This window comes from Salvelinus fontinalis, chromosome 28, assembly GCF_029448725.1.
Source record: "Salvelinus fontinalis isolate EN_2023a chromosome 28, ASM2944872v1, whole genome shotgun sequence".
In the NCBI taxonomy this organism is placed as follows: domain Eukaryota; kingdom Metazoa; phylum Chordata; class Actinopteri; order Salmoniformes; family Salmonidae; genus Salvelinus; species Salvelinus fontinalis.
The window spans coordinates 9,817,825-9,825,556 of NC_074692.1; positions in this window are offsets into that span (position 1 = coordinate 9,817,825).

A 7,732-nucleotide genomic window follows, 5' to 3' on the forward strand; every position below is an offset into this window, starting at 1 on the left:
CTTAAAACGGCATTGTTGGTTAAGGGCTCGCAAGTAAACATTTCACTGTAAGGACTACACCTGTTGAGTTCGGAGCATGTGACAAATAACATTTGATTTTATTTTATTAATAAGCATGACAAGGCATTCTAGGCATGCTCAGAGGGGGAGAGAGTGTGCATCTCATCAATGCAGGTCAGGAACAAAGAGAAAGAGAATGAATCCTTTTTATAACAGCTGAGTTTTTGGGATTCAAAATCTGAGTACTTGACCAATAGCATTACTGTAAAATGAACCTCCAATTAAATATCAGACCTACAGGATGTAAAGACAACAGAACCTCTGCTTCACAGAGGTGTGACAGAATGGGGTTTGGAGAGCAACACAGAAGGCTGATTTCCTGTGAAGACAATAAAACCTTTTGCATAGAGTGTAAAGACTCAGGGGCCTTCCTACATAATCCTCCCGGATGTCTACTGGTAGTCACTGTAGACAATCTCATGGTCATAGTAGCATCACTTCAGGAGTGTCCATTTGGCGGGTAGCATTGTCATTCTTTAGACATGCAAATGTTCTAGGTAACACCTTCCCTGCAAGCAAGCTATAAAATAATGCTCTATTCTTCTTGTAAAAGCAAAGCACAGAGACTGAAGGTACACCAAAACATCACAACTTCACGGCTCTGAAGTGTATTAGCATCTCAGTTTACAGCACCAAACATTAGCATACCAATGGTGAAAGTTCTAAGATAATTTTGTGAGAAACAAGGCAATTACTTTTCATACCACACACACCCATCTATACATTCAGATGGACTTAGCCATATGCACTGCCCTACGCATAGGAAAACAAACTGTTCTTTGTGTCTTAACAGGAGCCATTACATTTTGTCTATCTGTACACATAAAAAAGCAGATTCACAAAAGTAACCTACTTAGCATCACAACGTAGCATCACAAATGGATATATAAACTATTGAGTTGCAAAGGAAGAAATTATACAACGGGTGGCTCTAATCCTGAATGCTGATTAGTAAAAACCGCATATCAGCCGGTGTCTAGTCCACAAGTTGCCACCGGCTAAATCTATGACACTAAAATGCCTATTTACTCTTTTCCATCTGACTGCACAATCCGCTGTCGCATCAGCCCAGCCATGCAATTTATAAACTTGATCTCCACTATAAAAAGCCTGTAGACATTATCTCACATTTCTTTTAGACTAACAGCAGAGATTTGTATAAACCTTACTGTCTGTCTCTCAGACATTTGCAACATTGTTTCAATATTCAAATTCGATCTCCAACTGTCCTATTAGGAAAGAATGTGTTGGGAGTCAGGAAGAGACAGACAGACAGACAGGCAGGCAGTGTTTCTCAGCCAGTCGAAATCATGAATCAGCTGGCATCATTTTTATGGATGTATACATAAAATATATATACTCCCCTGAACAACAGTGTCCTTGCTGTTATTCTGTCTGTACTATTTGACATGACTGTAAGTTAGCCGTAGTTGGCTAGCTAACAAGCAAGGGATAAGAATGTTGCCAGCCAGTATGGCAATGGAACACTTAGAATGAACAACTAGGTCGCGTCTCCAGCAACCTTAGATTTGTGTCGGGACTATATTTTGTGGAATCTTTTATGAAAATATGTCAATCATTATTTGAATATGTTGGTAACCCGTTATATAAAAGGGATAATGCCGAGAAGCCGGTGTTTGGAGGATATAAGTCGAGGGCCGGACTTCATCTCGGTCTTAACAACACCCATACCAATATATCCTACAAATACTGTCTCCTCGGGCATTATCACTTAAATAATCAACATCCTAAGTTTGAGAAAGCTCCAAATCCACCCTATGCTGCAAGTAAAATCGAGACCCTCTCTAAATCGCAACATTTCTGCATTATGAGAACATTTCTCTCAAAGCACAGCTGATCAAATTGTCAACAAATCATCAAGCCCTTGACTAGGTGAATCAGGTGAGTTAGAAACCTCTGGAAGTCTCAGAGGAGAGGTTTGAGAACCACTGCTCTAACTAACCTCTAAGTCACCCTCACAGGTTCTGTCACTCTCCACATCTCCTGATGGACCAGTCCCTAATCAATGCCAACCACCCACAGTTAATATCGGCCAAATTATCCTCCTACCCGACTTCCAAAAGAAATATAAAGAAACATGTAGGACATAACCTGCAGGACTTTTTGCCATATTCAACATAAAAACTTCACACACAGGCCAATTAGGCATCTAAAGGTAAGTCTGTTTGTGACAGCCCTTTCACAGACTTTCCTTCACAACCAGACAAGTAAGATGGCGCCGGAGCAGAAGACAGACATTCTACGTGCCCCCAACCGATTGTGTTTTTTTGTTAGTTTATCTACATTGTTTGTAACTTGTTTTTTTACTGATTTTGTACATAATTTTGCAGCTACCATCTCTTATGACCAAAAATAACTTATAGACATCAGGGCTGCGATTACTCACCACGGACTAGCAGAATCCTTTTTCTTCTTTCATGACTCTGACGTGCCCGAGGCGGAGGATTAACGGCCCCCTCGGGAACAGGCCCCGATCCCAATGATCTGCGTGAAGAGAAGGCAGAGAAAGAGAGGCCGGAGGGCAGGCTGCCTTCTGAGAAGTCGGAGGCGATCGAATAATCCCCCACTCCCCTCAATTCTGCTAGCAAACATGCAATCTTTAAACAATAAAATGGACGAGTTATTGGGAAGATTAAACTACCAACGGGACATTAAAAACTGTAACATCTTATGCTTCACGGAGTCATGGCTGAAAGACGCCAACATCAACATACAGCTTGCTGGTTATACGATGTACCGGCAGGATAGAACAGTGGCGTCTGGTAAGACAAGGGGCGGCGGTCTATGTATTTTTGTAAACAACAGCTGGTGCATGAAATCTAAGGAAGGCTCGAGCTATTGCTCGCCTGAGGAAGAGTTTCTCATAATAAGCTGCTGACCACATTATTTACAGAGAGAGTTTTCATCTTTATTCTTTGTAGCTGATTACATACCATCACAGTCAGTGACTGGCACTACGATAGCATTGAATGAGCTGTATTCCGCCATAAGCAAACATGAAAACGCTCACCCAAAGGTGGCGCTCTTAGTAGCCGGGGACTTTAATGCAGGGAAACTTAAATCAGTTTTACCAAATTTCTATGAGCATGTTAAATGTGCAACCAGAGGGAAAATAACTCTGGACAACCTATACTCCACACATAGAGATGCATACAAAGCTCTCCCTCGCCCTCCATTTGGCAAATCTGACCATAAATCCATCCTACTGATTCCTGCTTACAAGCAAAAATGAAATCAGAAAGCACCAGTGACTAGATCAATAAAAAGGGGCCAGATGAAGCAGATTCTAAGCTACAGGACTGTTTTGCTAGCACAGACTGGAATATGTTCCGGGATTCCTCCAATGGCATTGAGGAGTATACCACATCTGTCATTGGCATCATCAATAGGTGCATTGATGACGTCATTCCCACAGTGACCGTACATACATACCCCAACCAGAAGCCATGGATTACAGGCAGCATCCGCACTGAGTTAAAGGTTAGAGCTACCGCTTTCAAGGATCAGGACTCTAATCCAGAAGCTTATAAGAAATCCCGCTATGCTCTCCGACGAACCATCAAACAGGCAAAGCGTCAATACAGGACTAAGATTGAGTCGTACTACACCGGCTCTGATGCTCGTTGGATGTGGCAGGGCCTGAAAACCATTACAGACTACAAAGGGAAGCACAGCCGAGAGCTGCCCAGTGACACGAGCCTACAGGACGAGCTAAACTACTTCTATGCTCGCTTCGAGGAAAATAACACTGAAACATACATGAGAGCACCAGCTGTACCGGAAGACTGTGTGATCACGCTCTCTGCAGCTGATGTGAGTAAGACCTTTAGACAGGTCAATATTCACAAAGCCCCAGGGCCAGACGGATTACCAGGACGTGTACTGCCAGCATGCGCTGACCAACTAGCAAATGTATTCACTGACATTTTCAACCTCTCCCTGTCCGAGTCTGTAATACCAACATGTTTTAAGCAGACCAACATAGTGCCTGTGCCCAAAAACACTAAGGTGACCTGCCTAAATGACTATCGACCCATAGCACTCATGTCAGTAGCCATGAAGTGCTTTGAAAGGCTGGTCATGGCTCACAACACCATCATCCCAGACACCCTAAACACACTCCAATTTCCATACCGCCCCAACATATCCACAGATGATGCAGTCTCTATTGCACTCCACACTGCCCTTTCCCATCTGGACAAAAGAAACACCTATGTAAGAATGCTATTCATTGACTAAAGCTCAGCATTCAACACCATAGTGCCCTCAAAGCTCATCACTAAGCTAAGGACCCTGGGACTAAACACCTCCCTCTGCAACTGGATCCTGGATTTCTTGACGGCCCACCCCCAAGTAGTAAAGGTAGGTAGCAACACATCCGCCACGCTGATCCTCAACACAGTGGCCCCTCAGGGGTGCGTGCTCAGTCCCATCCTGTACTCCCTGTTCACTCATGACTGCAAGGCCAGGCCAGGCACGACTCCAACACCATCATTAAATTTGCAGATGACACAACAGTGGTAGGCCTCCTCACCGACAACAACGAGACAGCCTATAGGGAGGAGGTCAGAGACCTGGCCGTGTGGTGCCAGGACAACAACCTCTCCCTCAAAGTGATCAAGACAAAGGAGATGATTGTGGACTACAGGAAAAAGAAGACCTAGCATGCCCCCATTCTCATCGACGGGGCTGCAGTGGAGCAGGTTGAGAGCCTCAAGATCCTTGGTGTCCACATCACCAACAAACTAACATGGTCCAAGCACACCATGACAGTCGTGAAGCGGGCACGACAAAACCTATTCCCCCTCAGGAGACTGAAAAGATTTGGCATGGGTCCTCAGATCCTCAAAAGGTTGTACAGCTGCACCATCGAGAGCATCCTGACTGGTTGCATCACTGCCTGGTATGGCAACTGCTCAGCCTCCGACAGCAAGGCACTACAGAGGGTAGCTTCCTGCCATCCAGGACCTCTCCACCAGGCAATGTCAGAGGAAGGCCCTAACTGTTCTCTCCACACGGCAAGCGGTACCGGAGCGCCAAGTCGAGGTCCAAGAGGCTTCTAAACAGCTTCTACCCCCAAGCGATAAGACTCCTGAACATCTAGTCAAATGGATTGCCAGACTATTTGCATTGCCCCCCCTCCCCTCTCCACACCACTGCCACTCTCTGTTGTCGTCTATGCATAGTCACTTTAATTAACTACCTCAATTAATACTACCTCAACTAACTGGTGCCCCCGCACATTGACTCTGTACTGGCACCCCCTTGTAAATATTGTTTTTTTTATTTTTTATTGCTACTCTTTAATTACTTTTTACTTTCATCTCTTATTCTTATCCGTATTTTTTGAAACTGCACAGTTGGTTAGGGGCTTGTAAGTAAGCATTTCACTGTAAGGTCTACTACACCTGTTGTATTCAGCGCATGTGACTAATAAAATTCGATTTGATTTGAACCAACCATTCCACTCCTGGAGTATTCCCAGCATCATTCAGGCTGGGATAACATTCCAGTTAGTCAACGGCATGCAAGTTCCATCTGCTGACTGCCTATAACTGTATAAATGGAAACTGATCACCCCATAGCCCCAATACCCTTCCAATCAAAAAGGAACAATACTGCCCTAGTCGCTGCAGCTCTCCCAGAACGACTAGTAAGCTGCGAAAGCTGGTCAGGCTACATTACAAAAAAATAAATAAAATGTAACAACACCTCACAGCACAGTGCGGACTGTGAAGAAACACACAATGTAATGTAATTGTCACGCCCTGATCTGTTTCACTTGTTCCTGTGATTGTCTCCACCCCCTCCAGGTGTCACTTATTTCCCACAGTGCATTTATCCCTGTGTTTCCTGTCTCCCTGTGCCAGTTTGTCTTGTATGTTTAGTCAAGTCAACCAGCATGTTTTTCCCTTACTCCTTTTGCTATTCTCCTTTTTCTAGTCTTCCCGGTTTTGACCCTTGCCTGTTTTCTGGACTTTGTACCCGCCTGCCTGACCATTCTGCCTGCCTTGACCACGAGCCTGTCTGCCACTCTGTACCTCCTGGACTCTGATCTGGTTTTGACCTTTTTACCTGTCCACGACCATTCTCTTGCCTACCCTTTGGATTAATAAACATTTTAAGACTCCAACCATCTGCTTCCTGTGTCTGCATCTGGGTCTCGCCTTGTGTCATAGTAATATTGTTGTATTACACATTTTGTAATGTAGATGTATAATAATTTGTTGAATGATGTATTGTATTATTTATTTTTTGTGATGTAATTGTTTTAATCTTGTCTGGACCCCAGGAAGAGTATGCCTTGGCAGCAGCCAATGGGGATCCTAATAAATACAAATACTGTCACGACTTCCGCCGAAGTCGGTCCCTCTCCTTGTTCGGGCGGTGTTCGGCGGGCGACATCACCGACCTTCTAGCCATCATTGATCAATTTTTCATTTTCCATTGGTTTTGTCTTGTCTTCCTTCACACCTGGTTCCAATCCCATCATTACATGTGTATTTAACCCTCTGTTTCCCCTCATGTTTTGTCGGAGATTGTTTTATTGTATGTTTGTGCAAGTCATGTTTCGGTGTGCGACGGGTTTTGTACCCACTTATGTTATTTTTTGTATATTTTGGTTTTTGGAGTTGTATGAGCACTTATTAAATGACTGCGTTTATACCAAGTTTGTTTTCCTGCGCCTGACTTCCCTGCCACTGACAAGCACCCATTACAAATACTACCACTGGCTACTTTGTCTCCTCATCTGGTTAGGACACACATGTCCTGGTCACTTCAAAGACATTGCATACTTAATTTTAGTTTGGAAAAGAGGGCTGTGCATATCTGCTACTAGAGCAGCTGACTGTTGTATTACGGTTGGTTACCTGTAACTTGGTTACACTGCTATGTGCTTCTGTCGTGAAAGGTTTTTTATCATATTTTGTGGAATTGCCCATTGTTTATATGCTGTAAGTGTGTGAATGAGATTAAAACATGAACACACATTGAAAAACTAGTTGGCTTGGGCTATTCAAAACACAACAGAGGCATGGCAGTGCCATTCCCTAGATATAATGTACCAAGACTCTTATGAAACACTTTCAAAGACAGAATAACATTATATAAAATAAACAAGGGCTACTTATATGCTGGCGAAGGTGTTTGAGTGAAATCATGTTGGTGTAACGGCAGTCCTCCTCCTCTTCATCTGAAGAGGAGGAGTATTGAGGGAACCAAGGCGCAGCGTAGTGAAATGACATATTTTATTAACGAAAACACGAACTTGATTAAACTAACAAAAACAACAAACGGTGTAGACAGACCTAGACGACGTACTTACATAAAACAAGAAAAACGCACGAATAGGAACATAGGCTACACAAACCAAACAAACCGTAAACAGTCCTGTGTGGTGTACAGACACAGACACGGAAGACAATCACCCACAACAACGAACACTGTGAAAACGCCTACCTAAATATGACTCTTAATTAGAGGAACGCCAAACACCTGCCTCTAATTAAGAGCCATACCAGGCAACCCAATAAACCAACACAGAAACAGAAAACATAGAATGCCCACCCAAACTCACGTCCTGACCAACTAACACATATAACAAACTAACAGAAAATAGGTCAGGAACGTGACATAACCCCCCCCCATA